Source organism: Pongo pygmaeus, chromosome 2, assembly GCF_028885625.2.
Source record: "Pongo pygmaeus isolate AG05252 chromosome 2, NHGRI_mPonPyg2-v2.0_pri, whole genome shotgun sequence".
Taxonomy (NCBI): domain Eukaryota; kingdom Metazoa; phylum Chordata; class Mammalia; order Primates; family Hominidae; genus Pongo; species Pongo pygmaeus.
In genome coordinates this window covers 187550436-187569917 of record NC_085930.1, presented here as the reverse complement: position 1 = coordinate 187569917, position 19482 = coordinate 187550436, and the positions used below count along the sequence as shown (strand labels likewise).

Sequence of the window (19482 nt, the reverse complement as noted above, 5' to 3'; positions counted from 1 at the left end):
AATAGCAACCCTTTTCTTTTTTAGCAAAAAGCTTTTGACCGTTCATTTCCATTTAAGAGACTCAAACATATGGCATTACCCATTGCTCGGCAGGCATTTTCTTAATTGGAAAACACGTGTACCTTTCTTTCAGATTCGTCAGGACACTCTGGAGAAAATGTTTTACCATCCGTGGATGTTCACTTCTCTTTCTCTTTATCTGCATCAAAAATTCTGCATTAACAAACCCAGTTTCATTTGTGAAACAGCAATTATGATTTCTAGCTTGGTTAAATATTTGTGCCAAAGGTGAGAAAGGGAAAACTTCCTAGAATTCAAAAAGAATGCTTTTAAAGTTTTCGCCATATCCATTTCAAAGGAAAATTGTATGACAAAGGTAATTGAGAGACTCCCATATTTATAAATGGCTCCTTGGAAATAAACAGATTTTTCAAAGAAGTGGAAATGGCCTTCCACTCCCTCTCTTGTCATCTAGAAATGGGTTCAAAAGGAGATTCTTTATCACAGCCAAGTGTTTAGGGGTTTAGGGGACAGACACTACTCAGGAAGGTTTCTGGCCGTCCAACAGCCCTTTTCTTTAATCTCCCAGCAGCCTCTGGGGAAGGACGTGAGTAGGATGATACAGCTGGGACATCTTGGATGGCAGTAACCTAGTATGTACTTGAACACTTCTCTCTAACCTCATTACCATTGCACTCCAGGAGGATTGCATACTAGGCAGCAGACGCTGTAACTCTTCTCTTCTAATGTGACCACAGGAAAATTAATCCAGGTAGTTTGCTTTGAAGAAATTTTTGAAGTACAAAGTATGAAGGTGAAAGATTAAAGGTCTTATAACACAAAGAAGATCTATCACATCTCCTGCCACCCCAGAACTGACAATATTTGCTCAAGTTCAGTGTTTCTGTGATCGATGTATGGGTCATTTTTATTTCCAGTGGCTGTCGGCCCAAGACTACAGGACTTGCCGGTCCTAGTAATGCAAATTTGCATTGTATCTCCATTTTAAGGGACCCAAAACACATTGCCGTATTTCTCTGCTTGTTTTCTTATCCTCTCATTAGATAATGCACGTCTATCTGTTGCAATACAATTCTAGGCAATGGTGGATAGAAAGTAATTACAGTAGTCTGAAGAGATTGCTTAAAGAGACTGGCCATAGTGAAACCAGTGTCTAAGGTTTCCATCCGCCTGTCTAGCCATCTCTGAAGGCTTTGGACAGTGTGACAGAACATGGAATTTGGGGCCAGCCTACCTAGGTTTGAGTCTTAACTCTACCTGCTAGGGCCTGTGTGGCTTCAAGCCAATATTTTTATGTCTCTGTGTTTCTGTTTCTTTCTCTGTGGAAAGGGTGAATAATAATAGCTACTTCTTAGAAGAGTTGTGAGGGTTAAATGAGCTAATATGTGAACAGCACTTAAAACAGTACCTGACACATAGTAAGTGGTATGAAAGAGTTTGCTATCGGCCGGGCATGGTGGCTCACGCCTGTAATCCCAGCACTTTGGGAGGCCGAGGCAGGCGGGGATCACAAGGTCAAGAAATGGAGACCATCCTGGCCAACATGGGGAAACTGCGTCTCTACTAAAAATACAAAAATTAAACGGGCGTGGTGGGGGCGCCTGTAGTCTCAGCTACTCCGGAGGCTGAGGCAGAAGAATCACTTGAACAGGGGAGGCGGAGCTTGCAGTGAGCCGAGATCACTGCAACCCAAAGTTAACTCCAGCCTGGGCGACAGTGCGAGACTCCGTCTCAAAAAAAAAAAAAAAAAGAGTTTCCTATCACTATTACTAGTTCAGGTTTTGTTTGTTTGTTTGTTTGTTTTTTACAGCCTGACCTTCAAATGTTTTATGCACTCCTTGGGGTTGTGTGCAAAATTTAGTGTGGCTGCTCAAATATAGAATTTCCTGGCTGAGTATTCATACTGTTTATCGAAGTCATCTGTGAATTTTAAAAGTTTGGGAACTACTGTGCCAGGCTCTGCAGGTCTCCCAACACGAATAGAGAGCTTCTATCATTGGTAAAACTCAGTGAACCATTATGAGTTTTGATTCCTACAAACAACAATTAGAACTTCAAGTAAAAAAGTCCTTAAGAATTTATTTACAACATACATGAAAGCTATTGGTGAGATATGTTCATTTTGTTTTCTACAGCTTTCTTTGAATCATTTTTTAAAAATACACAATTATAAACAGCAGCTATCTAGTGAGATCAATGGGCCAAATTAATTAAAGAGAGCGTACCACACTGAATATCACAAAGATTTGAGAATTTCCCCCAGCTTTTGAACTGGCCTGCATTAATGCAGTGACCCACTAGATGTCAATGTTTCCATGAGAATGAATAAAGGCATTCTGTTGTTATCCTTGAAACAGAGGATTAATTGATTGCTATAAAAAGTTAGATGAAATAAAATGTTCTCCTTGCTCTTCAAACTAAGATAAGCTAATAACTTTGGACACAATCTCACTCCTCTGCATTCACCAAATGTCCAATTACATATCCTCCCTGCCTGGACCTTCAAAACAATATAAAACTGAATGAAGGCAATGAAAGAAGTCACAGGAGGATTTTTGCAGAGCTTCCATCCAGTTCAGAAACAAAGCAATTCAATACATGTCTTCAAGATTTCTAAAGGCAATGACTTAGTAAGTAATGTTCTTCCCATATCATCCTCTATGTCCTTTTTTTCCGCTTTATTTGATACATTTTTTTAAATGTCTGTGTGAAAACAATGTTTTAGCTATCTTTGTTCAAGTAGGCTTGCTTAATTGAGACAAAGAAGATCCTATTTGAATCAAAAGTCAGCCAGGAATACTTCCGTGTTTTCAGATGTTCTGTTTTCACCATTTATCTGAGCACACATTTTAGATTATGTGCCTCAGCTGTCAGATACAGACAATCAGGAGAGCCACAAAGAGCCATCTAAAGAGGCAAGAAAACACAATAGATGGGATACGGGAAAAAATACATAACTAGAACATCTAAATGAGTGAGGAGGATGCTGAAAGCATTAACGCAGGCAAAATACCAGCACATGGGCTCCTTTATCTCCCTGCTCTTGTGGTTTCATTTAGTACATGTCCCTTTTCCTCCTGAGAGCAGAGAGAAAAGCAAGTGAGACTTTATAGGATTCCATTGCATGTGCACTGAAACTTCTCCAACGTCAAATATTGCTTTCCTGGGGATATAAAGTCTACTGTGTATACTAAAGAACCGAACCTAGGATGTTCGTCAAATATATGCTTGAGGTAAAACACAGAGATTGATTAGGGTGGAAATGTTTTTCTAATAAAACAGTAGGAAAAATGTGTTCCAAGAATTCAGTCATCTCTGGTTATTTTCAGCACTGAAAGCAGATGGCCTCAGAGGCTGAGCTGGACACTGGTTCAGAAATGTAACACAAGGTTAACACTAACATATGCTGTCATTCATGGGCTACCAGAGTTCCAAGAAATATACAAATTTATCCCAGTAAGACCCTTCTCTGAAGTATTTTCTTTGTGCATTTTCTAAAAGTTAATGTAATCAAGGCTTAAATGGGCTCAGGAAAAGGGGACATTTTATTTCCTTTGGACCCAATGGGAAACTTCCACAGTATCCAGTCTCTTTTCTCTGTCTTTTATAGTTTTCTCTGACATGTTGAAAGTAGAAGTGGTTATTTGTTGATGACAGTTTATTATTTTTATTCAGACAATATTTCAGTGTAATAGTCTAAGCATTTAAAATGTAATTCTTCATTTTAAAAGCAATATAGACAAATTATTAATCTAAATCTAGGATGCTAGACTTAAAAATATCCATCTAATTAATGTCATGGTTTAGGGGTAGCAGTTGCTAGTAAGACTAACCATTTCCAAATATTTTCCCTTGCAGCCTGTCACTGATATCTGAAATGAACCAATAAGAGACTCATAAAAGAAATAGCTTTGCCATTAACAGAGAAGTCCATTTATCAAATTACTGTCGTTAATGTCTTAGTATGAACTCATTTATTTTCCTCTTTCTATGGAAAAGATGACCAAAACAGGGAAGTACGTCGGGTTCTTCTTAGAGAAGGTGATTTTGGTAGATTGCTCAGGATAGCGAGAGTCCTAAGAAACGCTGGATTTCTGGGGCTGTGAGAGAAATAGAAGTATCCAAAAATTAAGATGTATACATAAAGATTTAGTAATAAAATACCAGGAGAACATTTTTCTATACTTTTTCCAATTTTGCATTGGGAAGACCCTAAGAACAGGGTATTTGTTCCTGTAAATAATGTAGCCAGTCCAGAGAAGTGCCATTTTTTTTTCTAGTGGAAAATGTAGAATAATAAAGAAAGAGTTATGGATTGAGTTATTGCTATGACAGTACATTGAATTTAGGAAATTGCCTGACCTCCCAACTACTATGCTAGGGGCACTAGGGAAGATCAGCTGCCTCTCTCCCTCTTTCTCTCAATTGTGCATCCCACGCATAGGAACAGGGTATCATAGTTTTAGAGGCAGATGAATGGTTTTCAAGAATCATTTTACCATTTGCATGCTCTGTTAACCTTGAGAATTTTCCTTAGCATTTCTAAACTTCAATTTTCTCCTTTTTAAAATGGAAAAAAAAACCACTATAATCTGTCCAAACAAATCATAGAGTGGTTTTAAGTTGACAACAACTATGTGCAAATGGGCTTTGTGAACTATGATGGGCTTTACACAATCTCCTGAGTATATTATTTATATAAATAGTGTAATTATATTCTTTCATGCTCTTTTAGGTCATGAAATCTGATGTAATTACAAGCAAAAAAATACATCTGGTGTTTACTAGGTTAGAAGGCATAAAAATGCGTGTAACAAGATTAGAAAAAGGTTACTTCTCCAAGAAAGGAAAAAATAAAAGAAAGAAATGCTGTGGGATTGTATTGGACTCCTGACAATGGCACCAACTTCACAATGTGATATTAATAGATTTTGAAGGATGGGGTGAGAGTGCCGAAGTTATGACAGTATCCTTCTGGTGTTTTCTTTGGAGATAAAAGAGATAAGGCAATTTTTAAAATGTATATCCTAGATGCTTATTTAGCTCATGACCGTTTCAGAACATTTGCAATCACTCATTTTGATGATTTTTCTGATGTGACTATATCTTATGAGTTATTTTTATTAAGATCTTGCAAGGTTGCCAGACAACTAATTGTGGTGGAAAACAGCCAAGGAGCAGGGCCAAAGTGGTGCACAGTGTGGACTGTTTCTCCAGCCTGTTAGTTATCTGCGTTCCTAATCATTCCAGAAACCTCTTTTAAATCTGAACAAATATTTGTCTGCATACTCTTCTCTTTTTTTTCAATTTTTGTGTCTGTGTCTTGTGTGCATTTATAACTTACTTATTTCACTAGATTGCCATCTCCTCCCAGGCATAGTCTGTGTCTGGTCTTATCTTGAAGACTACTGGTAGGATCTAATATAAGTTTAGGCACACAGGTCTTCCTCTAACATGGATCTTTTTGGTTGCAGGAAAAGGAGTTTGGGTTGTAGATAGGACTAACCTCCTCACTAGATGTACACATTTTACAATTATCTTTACAAAATTTGCTCCTTGTCTTCTCATGATGACCCCAAAGAAGAAAAGAAACACAGCTTATTCCTTCACATGGATTCATGCATCAAACACTATTGAGTGCATATTGCATGCCAGATTCTGTGTTAGCAACTGGAATGACCAAACAAATGTGACAAGAATTCTATCTCAGAGGAACAGTTGAATAAGGATTTCAGAGAAAGAGAAGCTCAGAGAAGGAGAATTCCAGCTGAATAAAGTCATGGGAAGCAACACCCCAGCTGCTGGGCTTTAAGATTAATATGTATTTGTGCCTCATTTGTTTTTTCTATCCTGGCTGTCTTTTTTTTATTAATTAATTTCTTTTGTAATTTGCAAACATTTTATATATTTGTAATGTACAACATAATGTTTTGATACATCTGATGGTTGTGACTCAGAGTGGGCTCTGGTTAGCACACAAATTGCATCATTAATTCCATATTAGTCTATTTTAGATAGACAGAAATAAATCAAAGAGAGGAAGATGATTTGGAATTTGTATGAAGCAAATGAGACACCTACATACAGAGAAGGTCAAGACATGGGATGAATAATCTCACCAAATAGGAATCTCTCTCTTTATGAATAAATACACTAATATATGTAGAAACACACACATTACAGTATCATTTAAAATAGGCAAATATTGAAAACCACATAAGTATCAAATATATTAGAAACCACAGAAATATCTTCTTATCATTTCTTCATTTCTTAGGGCTATTTTGGGGGGATACTTTTTTCTCAGCTTCTATTCATTTTTAAGAGCTTTTTTTTGTATTAATACATCATATATGTTGTAAATAGTTTCAAGGTTTATCATTTGCATTTAATTATTTCCTTTGCTGTTATATGTGATATCCTGCTTTTTAATTAGTTGTACTTATGAGTCTCGTACTTTTGGTTTCTGCTTTTGGTATCATGCTTAGAAAGACTTTCTCCACCACGATGTCATATAAAGTGTTTATTTTCTCCTACTGTCAGTACGGTTTAATTTCTTTATATGTAATTATTTAATCTTGATAAAACTTATAATGATAAAAAGTAATAATCTAACATTCTACCCTCCCCGAGTAGTTAGGTAATTTTCCCATTTTCACTTGTTGGAAGTATTTCTTTTATAACAAGCTTCTGTTTTAGACATGTCTGGTTTTGCACTAGTACAACACTATTTAAATATAGTTCTGTACTACATTAATTCTGATAGATATTATCCCCTCCTCATTACCCACTTTTATGTATTCCTGCTGTACTTTTTATTTATCCAATACCAGGAAGAAACTAAAATGTCAAAAAAAAAGGCAATAGAAAGGATTTAGTGATAAAGAACCAGAGCATCTCTTGTAAGAAAGAGAAGCAAGAGTATGAAAGACTTTGTTGGATGGTTTCAAAGAGGATGAAGGTTATCTAACAGAGGCATCCAATTCTGATTCAACTTTATTAGTCTCTAGACTCTGTTGACCCAGTTAATTCTGTAACAACTGCTGCTTCAACAGATTTGGAAAGCAATTTAATAGCCTACAGATAGCTGCTGTATAATACTCAGAACTAAAATAACTACTGACTGACCAGACATTCCATTAAAATAGGTAACATTCATACAATAATTCATACTTGGGCAGAAAGTAGTCAAACCGTGACTTTCATGACCAACCAGTGGTAATGAGATATTTCTGTCTAAAACAGCAATGTACTTCTAGTGACCACACTGTACCCAATATGTAAGTAGGCTCAGGCCTGCCCTTGGGGATGCACTATTCTTTTCTCAGAGTAAAATTTTGTGGCACAACTATTACAAATGGACTTAAAAAAGGAAATCAGAGATACAGGAGCATAAGGAACTGAAGAAATTTATTATTCCACCCTAATCCCCAAGGGTGGAAGTATTTGTTGCTTGTTATAGGTCTACTTTTTAATAATCTTATCACTAAAATTATTTTCAAGGCAAATAACATAGCATAATTTTAAAGTTATAAAATGCTAATCTCATTATTTTTTCATATAAAGGGAACCAGTGAGATTGAGTCTTCCAACACCACTGGTCTTACTATCTTAGATTAATAGATTTAAATTTAACTTCATTCAAGAGCCAAAAGCCCCATTAGGATATTCTAACAAGTTGATTATTCAACCTCTACTTGGATATATCCACGGTCTGAAAGCCTTTGTAAGCTGGCCCATTTTGCTCCTTAATTTTATTAGGTCAAAATATCTCTCCCTATAACTTCTATGGTTTTGTCCTCTGGTGCCCCATGGAACACATCTACCCAGTCTTTGTTAAGTCAGCACTTTAAACATTTAAAGAGAACAAGCTTCCAAAGATCCACAAAGATCTCCAAGCTGACCATTCTCACTGATCTCTGGGAGCTTGCTGCCCCTCAAATGATGCTATTCTCTAGATTTTTTTGGTTCCTTTCTGGATTTATCAGAATCTGGAGCTCCAAACCCAATGAATCATTTTTTAAAATCTGCTGTATTTCTCTTTGCATTCCCAGTGTCAAATAGACTTCAACATGTACATAGTAGGTTCTTATTAAATATTTGAGAACATAAACGAATTAATGAGATACTTTTGATCACTTTCATGAGATTTTAACAATTATACAATCTTGGTTCTGTGTTCTGACCAGAACGAAATTCTTCCACACTTATGGCTGCACTCCTTGAAGTGTGTGAGAAAAAAAATCATACGTGGGCAGGTTAAATAAATTTTGGCTTACAATTTGCTTAAGGAACTTCGAGAGTTATACCAATTGTATTTTATTGTTATTTTGTTACAGTTCTAGGATCCAAAGCAGAAATTTGGTGTGTGGCAGCTCTATGTATCTTACAAAAGAATATTTCATGTGGAATGTTCCTGCAATGTCCCAGTGCACAGACACCGGTCTTTTTTTAATATGCTGGTGCTAAAGTAGTGTGTCTCCTTTTTTTTTTGAGACGGAGTCTTGCTCTGTCACCCAGGCTGGAGTGCAGTGGCACGATCTCGGCTCACTGCAAGCTCGGCCTCCCGGGTTCACGCCATTCTCCTGCCTCAGCCTCCTGAGTAGCTGGGACTACAGGCGCCCACCACCACGCCCGGCTAATTTTGTTTCTGTATTTTTAGTAGAGTTGGGGTTTCACCGTGTTAGCCGGGATGGTCTTGAACTCTTGACCTCGTGATCTGCCTGTCTCGGCCTCCCAAAGTGCTGGGATTACAGGCGTGAGCCACCGCGCCCGGCCGCGTGCCTCTTTGTTTAACGACCTGGCAGTTTATTTCTCAGCTGCAGATTTCTTTTGTTAGTGTTTCTGCCATTGCCAGAGGCATTTCTGTTGAACCTGGCATCTGTTAGTAAACTTTCTCCAAAACAAACCTAATTTAAGTTTTGCGGTATATGAAGCCCTTCTAGCTCTTTCCACTTTTGATTTTATTTCATCCCTAAATTGCCATCGTATTGAGGTCATTTTTAACTGTTTTTTTCCCAATGATTTATTTTTCCTAGTGTGTTTTTTTTCTCTTGGAATTTGACCTTGGGCATGTGTGCATGAGTTTTACTCGGAACACTTTCTACTAATACCCCGTAACATTTCCAGTTGTCTTCTGCCTTCACCCATCCTCTCACCTCAACTTCTTGGTCTAAGTTGAATATGAACTTTCCTTTTCCCATCTCTGAGATTTGGATCTGTACCTTACACACTCTCATCACTACCATAGTAGTATATTGTGGGCTATTCTGAGTGGGACGGAAGCCCTTTCTAGGAAGTGAAAAAGAATTATCCTCAATACATAGGACCATCTCAGAAACAAGTGAGGGTCCTCAAAATTTCCATATGAAAAAATTTAGGTGTGATTATCTGGTTGAAAGAATGGAAGGAAGAGTGTGCATATGAGGGGTTGTGTTGAAGCTGTTTGTATATAAAGCAAACTTTCTACTTAGAATATATCTTTATTGAAGGGAGGAGGTGATAAAGATTATTGTGGCAATGAAAGCCACCTTCATTAACTCTTTGATACGGCACTCTTGTGCTTTCGTTCCGGATATTAAGTGACTTGACAGAGATCCCTCATGAGTGCTTGGCATCTCCTTTCCATTTCGATTTGTTCTACAGAAACTCCCTTGTTTTATGAAAGATTGGGACGACACAGGTAGCTCAACAGTGGGAGTGAGAACTCGGCAAGGAACAAGAGTCATGCCTACTTCCCCAATTCCTGCAGTCCAGCTTCCTTCTTTCTTCTTCTTTCTGGGATACTCCTGGCATGTAGCAGGGTAAAAAGGAAGTCACATTAATTTAAGAATTAACAGATAACAGATAAAAAAATTAGAAAGAATGAATAAAACCTAGTATTTGCTAGCACAAAAGGGGGACTGTAGTCAAAAATAATTTAAGTGTTCATTTTGAAATAACTAAGAGTATAATTGAATTGTTTGTAACACAAAGGATAAATGCTTGAGGTGATGAATACCCTATTTACCCTGATATGATTATTACACACTGCATGCTTGTATCAAAATGTCTCTTGTATCCCATAAATATATATACCTACTATGTTTCTGCAAAAATTAGAAAAAAATTAAAAAGGAAAAAAAAATGAATTGACACTTACGTTGGGATTCTGGGTATGGCACCTAGGAGTATTAGGTCTGAGACAAGTAATTGAACATCTTTGAGACTCAGATATTTTTATCTGGGAAACAGGAATAATAAAATTACCTTTTAATTTAATGGGTTAATGGGAGGGTTGAAACAGATACTGTATGCTGAAGTTATGCTTGTATTAGAAAATGTTGAACAAATGCTATTCATCCTCCTTCCCTAAGGAAACAATGAAAATGATGTAACAATATGAGAAATACAAAGAGCGTTATCTTCTTTCTGGTTGAATTTAATTCATTTCCATTCAATACATTCTTTAATTGGGTTGCCATAGCTAATGGAAGCCTGGTGAATGGAGAGGGAAATCTAGGATTATTGATGATAGTTCTTTTGCATTAACTTGGTGTACAGGTATACAGGACTGTACTTGTACTGTGGTCATAATTTATACAAATATTTCATAATAATACAAATACCAGTTTGTAAGAAAACTGTTTTTAGAAAGTAAATCTGTGATATGATAGAGTTTTGTGTGATGTGTCTGTATGTAAGCACGTGTACCCATTCAAGCAGCAATCATCTCTTCCTTTTTACCGAAATAGGGTGTGTGTTTCCTTGTTCTTCTCTATGTGAAAGACTTCTGACAGACTGCTTCACAGACATGCAGGCACGTAATGATACATGAGTACACACAGTGGTGCAAAAGGCTGTGTTTAGGCATACAGATACTCTAAAAAAAAAAAAAGGTGCAGAACATTAGCAACATGACCTTTCCTTACATCTGAATATCTAGTTTTGAGACCTAGCTCCACTATTGATGTGCTGTATGCCCTGATAAATCACCACCCTGAGTTTGCTTTCTCAGCTGTAAAATAAGAGATTTTAATTCCTAAAATTTCCAACTTGTAGGATTTGAGACAGATTTCACATAATATACATGGAAGAAATTTGTGGATTTGTAAATGAAAGTGCTATTCATATGCCAGTTATTATTAATTCAGATGGGAGCGTGAGTTCCTTGAGTGATGAGCCAGCCGTGCTCTCCCAGCAGCAGAGGCCATGTGGACCTGAACAAGGACTCCTAGGTGGATGCACTGTCGCTACTTGTTCTAGCAACTGGAGTGGGAACAGCTTCTACCCATTGAGATTCCCCCTTCCACTTACTTTGAGATTTATATAGTAAAAGTAATGGTGACAGAAGGAAGAATATCAGAAATGAGAAGCTTCCTTCCAAAGCTCACCGGGTCACACATTAGTATTTTATCACACAGAGTGAAATAAGAAAAAAAAAAAAAGGTCAGTGTGTTAATTTTAACACATCTTAATTCAATCCTGATACACTTTTTTGTTGTTGTCAGCTGAAATCTTTTAGGATTGCATTGGCCCCTAGAAAAGAGATAGTCACATACAAGTATATGAAAAGTGAGTCATCAGGAAAATGTGGAAAAACATCGTTCTAATGTTGTGTTATTTCTCTTTACGTGAACCTGATTACTCCATTCAATGGAAGAACCACCTCCAACCTTGTCAGATGAGACTTTGCTAATTTTTGTGCAAGAGTGAAAGTAAGCTTGAACTCAAAATGATGCGGATAATCTTAATCATAGATGGTATTTACTAGAGTATGTGTGGGGAACAGAGTAATTTTACACATGCATTCAGTGACTTCAAAATGAACATGCCTTTGGATGAATTTACTTTCTTCTCAAGTATAGTTTTATTTGATTGAGAAAGATATGCATTTATGAGATTTGAGGAGGATTTGCATTATTTTTATGTGTATGAATCTGGGTATGTTATTTTTGCTCAATGTATGAAAGAACACTGAGTTCTCATTATGACTATGTATGGGCAACCATGGCACTTGCACACAATCAGGGATGCCAGTTTGGCTCATTGATCTGTAAGATCCACGTCCAGGTCAAAGATGTGATGAGGGCAACAGATGGTTGTTAGGAGCCTTCTTACATGAGGAGATGGACAAAGTCATAGTTCTGTTGGGAAAGGAGAAGTCATACACCAAGCACTCCAGGGACAAGATATCAACCTTGTTGCTGAGAGCATTTTTGCCAGTCCTGCCAAGGGCCCCTAGTCTGTTGTTTTTACAGAACTGTCTGTATATTGGTGATGTGTACTCAGGAGCATCATATAGTTCAGCTACATGAAGGTCAGATCTAGAAGAGGGGCTATAATGTTGCCAGCATTAGGGCCGCTGTGGAGAAAATATGTACCAAATGAGAAAGAATGGCACAAAAGGAGGTTTTGTTCCTCCTATCATGTCATTCTTTTTCATTTTGTATGAACTTTCTCAGAGTCCACACTGTAACAATGAATCTCATGACTAAAGATGTTCTGGGGCTATACAGTGTAAGCACTGTGGGAAGATGGGTGCTGGCTCTCTATAATATGCAGCACCCGGATTTGCACAACCTCACATTGTCATCACTATTGTACAGTAAATGGATAGATCCTCAAATTAGGATTTTATTAGAGTATAAATATTCCCCGGGAGGAAATCATAGCCTCTTAAGCCTTAGGGTGACTGCTGCTCGTGTCACACTGTCTACGGAGTCAGAAAAGTTACCTTAACCACCCCAAAGTGGCAATCTTTAGAATATACAAAATGAGGTGAATTTAAATTACCATACCACCCAATCCATCTAAATTAGAATCTGACATTGGTAATGCATCTCCCTTAAGCTTCTAATTAATTTCCATAATATAATTTACTCATAACACATTCTAAACAGCTAGGTATAATCTGTCTCATCCAATTTCCTTGAGGTTTTAAACATTCTATGTAAAAATATGAAATACTTATCGGTTTCCCTGGGCTTACCTTTCAATTTTCCTACTATTTATGTATTCAGAAAGTTTGATGAAGTCAAGTATAAGAGTGACACAAGACAGAGTTAAATCCAATTTCTCTCTATTCCACACAAACTGGTAGATATGGCAGCACCTAGCTAAGTGGATAGGAATTCTAGGTGATGTTCTTTTCATTAAGCAGTTATGGCTCGCTAGCATCTCTCGTCTTTTAAGGTGTATGTATTAGGCTGTTCTTGCATTGCTATAAAGAAATAAAGGGATACCTGAGACTGGGTAAATTATAAAGAAAAGCGGTTTAATTGGCTCAAGCCTCTGCAGGCTGTGAAAGCATGAAGCCAGCATCTGCTTGGCTTCTGAGGAGGCCTCAGAGAGCTTTTACTCATTGTGGAAGGCAGGTAGGAACAGGCATGTCACATAGTGAGAGCAGGAGCAAGAGAGAGAAGACAGGAAAGTTTTACACTCTTTTAAACAACCAGATCCTGCAAGAACTCACTCCTTATTGTGAGAACAGCATCAAGCCATGAGAGATCTGCCTCCATGACCCAAAAACACCTCCCACAGGCCCCACCTCCAACACTGGGCACCACATTTCAACATGAAGTTTGGGGGGACAAATATCCAAACCATATCAGTGGGGTTAGAAACACATACTGATGTCTTTAAACTAGATCCTGAAATAAGTGTTTCACCCAATCCACATGCTTGTTAGTGTGAACTCTAGTTCCATGGACTGTAGCCATAATTGTTTGGCATGTGATCATCTAGTAGAGCATGTGAATCAGAATTATATGAAGAATGCGTGGACCATAACAGCCTCACCATCTTTGGTTGAATATTCACTGTGTGTAAGGCACTGTCCTAGCCATAGCATATCTTAGTACCATTCACAACAACTCCAAGAGGCAGGTAGTTCAGTTATTTTTATTTTATGTATGAGAACTATGAGGCTAGCTTGTTTAAATAATTTTCCCATGGACAAGTTGCAAGATGGATAGAGAGCACAAATAATCTGATTGTATACCCATGTCTTTGGCCATCATCTGTTTTTCAGTGGTTTTTTTGTTTGTTTTAGCTTTTGTTTTTGTTTTTTGCCTCCAGCCTTTAGACATTTCATTGTTTTATCTGTTTCTCTAATAATCTGGCTACACATCTGTCTGTCTCATCCAGACTCTTAGAGAAAAGAAACCCAGCTATTAGTAAACTGGTCATCCACTATTTCCTGGTGCAAAGAGTCTACTCAAGCATTAATCAAAAGCCAAGTAAAACAAAGCTAAACAGAACAAAAATATCAGACTGAAATCTTATCCTTGAACCATTGATCAAAGAAGACACATTTTGTGCTTTCATGTATTTTCTTTTATCCTGAAGTTCCCTCTTCCAGGAGAAGCTTCCTGAAGAGATGTACAGACATGCAATTTAGAAAGAAGAGTAAAACATACAGTTTTCTAGGAAGAGAGCATATTTTTAGGAAAAGCTTCTCGACTTGCTATATGAAAGTCAGTTTGTATCTTGTTGAATTATACTCAACATAATTTGCAATTAAGATACTTGAAAATAATCAACTTAAATAACTCTTGTATATGAAGCAATATAATATAGTGATCAAAATCATGGAGTCTAGCAGCCCGAATTCAAATCCCAGATATGCCACGATTTGTGTGGCCTTGAGCAATTCATTTAAACTGTATAAGACCTTGTTTCCTCCTGTACAAAATGAAAATCATCATATTTCTACTTCAAAAGGCATTGAGGAATTAAACCACATGTTTAAAGTTTGTAGCAGAGTTCCCAAGTAATAATGAACAATCAATAAATAATGGCCATTATTATATGGAACTTTAAGATATCTGGGATAATGATAAATCACAGGGTCATAATTATATAGGTATTAATTATAGCCACGAGTTTGGGTGATTTCTTTAGGGCTTATCATATAGTAAAAGAAATAGAGTGGTAAGAGTAAACCAGTTGGGGTGGGAAGATGAGAAGTAAACAGCCCATGAGGAAGATAAGAGGTGACTGGAGAAAGGAAAACCAGAAGCTTAGGAAAGAGAGACTTTACAGAAAAAGGAGATTAACAGCACCAAAGGAAGTCCAGCAGTCTAGTAAGATGAGAAAAAAAAAGATACTCCATTGATTTTTGGCAGTTATGTATCTTATGATAACTTGAAAACTGTGGGTGGAAATGATATTCTGAGTGTGGATGACAAGTGAAGTTATGATACTTGAGAAGGAGGAGGGTTGGCAGCTAAAGGGGCCAAAGGAAAGGTTTTGTTATTGTTGTTGTTGTTACTGTTAGTTTTGTTTTTCAGGTGGGAAAAATGCATGTGCTGAATGGCAAAGGGCCAGTACTAGTAAGAGACTGGTTTAAAGGAGAAAGTGTGTTGCAAGCCCTTGAGGAGATTGATGGGCTGGGATACAGAGCTCAGTTTCATTCACGTACTTGTTTACTGTTATTCTACAAGCCCAAGCATTTACTTCTTATCAGACACCAAAACCTGTGCTGGAGACATTGTGGCAAACCAGATATATGTTACTCTTATTGTCATGGAGCTTCTACTTTATACTCTGGATTTTATTCTAAGTTCAATGAGAAGAATTTACTGAAGTTTTAAGCAGGGAATTCGTATGGTTGTCATACAGCATTACTGCAGTAATAGCTAGTGCTACATAGAAATAAAGTAATATGTTAAAATGCAACATGTGAGCAATCACAAACACATAAAAATAGACCGAGGTGGAACTCATGGTCTAGCAGGGAAAACCCGGCACATTTGTCCTAGCTCTTTCCTCAGCCTGGGTCTCCCTTTCCCTCAATATTTGTAAGGCTAGATCCTTTTTGTAATTTATTTCAGGTTGAACTTCACTCCCTCAGAAAAGCCTTTCCTAAACTTGAGTCTAAAGTAGCTTGCAAGTTGCCCTCTACTACACACTTTAATTCTTTAGATATAACTGATACAATCTTATGATTTTTATTTAAATATTTATTATGTATTTATTTTTATCATCTCTCTTTTTCTGTTAGATTCTAAGTTCCATGGAAGCAGGCATTGTGTGAATTTCTCCTGCATCTGGAACTGGCCTACCACACCAAGTAAGTGCTTGAAAAATGAATATTATGAATAAATGCATAAAAGCATAATATGATGTAGCTGCAGAAACAGAGGCAAGCACCAAACTCTACGACAACACAGAGTAAGAAAAAGCACAAAGACTAAGTGTCATCTATGTATCAACAGAGAAGTATACCAGGAGACATTCTATCTCAGAGAAGCTAGACTTGTGATCAATTAATAGCTTGTCAAACTGCCAGTAAATAATGAATAATGAAGGTGGGATTTGAGCTCACATTGAAGTAGGTTCAGATTCCATACACTTTACACTCCTCCACATTGCCTTTCGTTTCCCTTCTCCTACGGACAGGGTAGTTTTTATTAGCTTCCTACAGACAAAATATACAACCCCCCTAGCTTAAATCAGGAAGAATTAGATATCCTGAACAGACCAATAACAAGCAGCAAGATTGAAATAGTAATTTAAAAATTATCAACAAAAAAAAGTCCAGGACTAGACAGATTCACAGCAGAATTCTAACAGACATTCAAAGAAGAATTGGTACCAATCATATTGACACTATTCCACCAGATAGAGAAAGGGGGAACCCTCCCTAAATCATTCTATGAAACCAGGATCACCCTAATACCAAAACCAGGAAAGGACATAACCAGAAAAGAAAACTACAGACCAATATCCCTGATGAACATAGATGCTAAAATCCTTAACAAAATACTAGCTAACTGAATCCAATAACACATCAAAAAGATAATCCACCACGATCAAGTGGGTTTCATACCACGGATGCAGGTATGGTTTAACATACGCAAGTCAATAAATGTGATACACCACATAAACAGAATTAAAAACAAAAACTTACATGATCATCTCAATTGATGCATAAAAAGCATTTGACAAAATCCAGCATTGCTTTATGATTAAAACTCATAGCAAAATTGGCATAAAAGCGACATACCTCAATGTAATAAAGGCCATCTATGAAAAACCCATAGCCCACATAATACTGAAGGGGGAAAAGTTGAAAGCATTCCCTTAGAGAACTGAAGCAAGACAAGGATGCCCACTGTCACCACTCCTCTTCAACATAGTACTGGGAGTCCTAGCCAGAGCAATCGGACAAGAGAAAGAAATAAAGGGGGTTCAGATCAGTAAAGAGGAAGTCAAACTGTTGCTGTTTGCTGATGATACGACTGTTTACTTAGAAAACCCTAAACTCCTCCAGAAAGCTCCTAGAACTGATAAAAGGATTCAGCGAAGTTTCTGGATACAAAATTAAGGTACACAAATTAGTAGCTTTTTTATACACCAACAGTGACCAGCTGAGAATCAAATCAAGAACTCAACCTCTTTTACAACAGCTGCAAAAAAATAAAACAAAATAAAATACTTAGGAATATACCTAACCAAGGAGGCGAAAGACGTCTACAAGGAAAACCACAAAACACTGCTGAAAGAAATCATAGACGACACAAACAAATGGAAACACATCCTATGTTCATGGATGAGTAGAATCAATATTGTGAAAATGACCATATTGCCAGAAGCAATCTACAAATTCAATACAATTCCCATTAAAATACCAATGTCATTCTTCACAGAATTAGAGAAAAACATTCTAAAATTCATATGGGACCAAAAAAGAGCCCACATAGCCAAAGCAAGACTAAGCAAAAAGAACAAATCTGGAGGCATCACATTACCTGATTTCAAAATACACTATAAAGCCGTAGTCACCAAGGCAGCATGGTATGGGTATAAAAATAGCTACATAGACAAGGGAACAGAATAAAGAACCCAGAAGTAAACTCGAATACTTACAGCCAACTAATCTTTGACAAAGCGAACAAAAACATAAAAAGCATATGTTGGAACTTAATCCTCAATGCAACAGTGTTGGGAGATGGACCCGAATAAGAAGTGATTAGTTCATAAGGGCTCTGCCCTCATAAACAGATTAGTGCTTCTATTGCAGGAGTGGGTTTGTTATCATGGGAGAGGGCTTATCTATAACAGGATGAGTTTGGCCCTCTTTTTGTCTGTGTGCTCTCTCTCTCTCCCTCTTTCTCTCTCTCTCACATACACACCCCTTCTGTTTGCCCTTCTACCATGGGATAAAAGAGAAAAAAAGCCCTCTCCAGACACCGGTGCCTTGATCTTGGAGTTCCCAGCTTCCAGAAATGTGAGCTAATAAATTTCTTTTCATTATAAATTACTCACTATGTAGTATTCCACTGTAGCAAGACAAAACACAAAAATGCTAAATGTTACACTTTCCACCTTCCAAGCCTCCTTTTGTTATTCCCAACCCCTCATCAATGGATTTTATATTTTGAAAGGTTTTGTTCAAGTTGCATTTATTTAGTATAATTTCCTCACTTTTTTAAAAAAAGTGTGTGTACATGCCAATAAGAGCCCATCCTCAGTCTGAGATAAACAGTGGTATGTGTGACTTGAACTATAGCAGAGCATTGGTCTCTGAAGGTTTAAACACTCATGGAGGTACATGACGCAGTGACAGTCATTTCACCCAGATTTGTATTTTCTTTGAATGTTATGGAGTTGATGAATGAGCTGGTAGGGAGCCTGGGTGCCTGCCCAGTTCTCATCTCCAGGCAGCAATGTTGACCTATACTCTTCATTAACCATTTGATGACTCTTATAAAGGGATTAAAAACTTTATTTTTTCACAAATTCATTGTATTTGAGGTTATCATTATTATCCTGAGTATGCTGTGGCAATATGATTTACAGGTTTTTGGGTGTGTGTGTATGTATGAGAACTTATGTTAATAGCTATAGTCTGGAGCTAAAAAAATAAGGATATGTAGGGGTGCCATTCATTTTCAGATATAATATATATCACTTCAGGAGATATTACATACTATGATGTATCCATGAAGTGAAGTTTCTGGGATCACCTTGGGATTATCAAAGTTGTGATATAACTGTAGCCAAAGCAAAGAAAGTTGCAATTTTATTTAGCCTATACAGTCTCATTACACGCAAATACAAATTATAGCTAATTAAATCTCTGAAATATTTAAAGTAACTTCAGATTTCTATTAATATCTTTGGGAACCCTTAGGTAGCAAAGAATTTCAGGTTGGAAACAACTGCCCTCATAGGGATCTAATTAAGTTTTTTGAGTTAATGAAATGATAACGTTTTGTCTCTGAAAAGTTCAACCACTTCCTCATTTAGTACAAATTTGAGAGTTCAGTAGAAACACAGTAAATGAGAAAAATATAAATTTTGGCATGATAAAATGAAATATGGGCACATGAAGATATACTATTTATATGAGAGAAACGAAGAAAGAAAAAAGAAAGAAAGAAAAGAAAGAGAGAAAGAAGGAAAGAGAGGAAGGAAGGAAAAAGGAAGGAAGGAAGGGAGGAAGGGAGGAAGGGAGTTATCCGGAGGTTGAAA

The 19482-nt window shown here is 37.1% G+C and overlaps 1 long non-coding RNA gene across 1 annotated transcript in view; it reads left to right on the top strand.

Moving 5' to 3' along the window:
* The first annotated feature begins 2564 nt into the window (after positions 1-2564).
* The window catches only part of LOC134739135 (uncharacterized), a 97868-nt gene continuing 80950 nt past the window's right edge, over positions 2565-19482 (top strand). The window contains exons 1-2 of the long non-coding RNA XR_010125645.1: positions 2565-2651; positions 16007-16075. This is a non-coding gene — a long non-coding RNA (uncharacterized LOC134739135). The remainder of the gene's footprint in view (positions 2652-16006; positions 16076-19482) is intronic.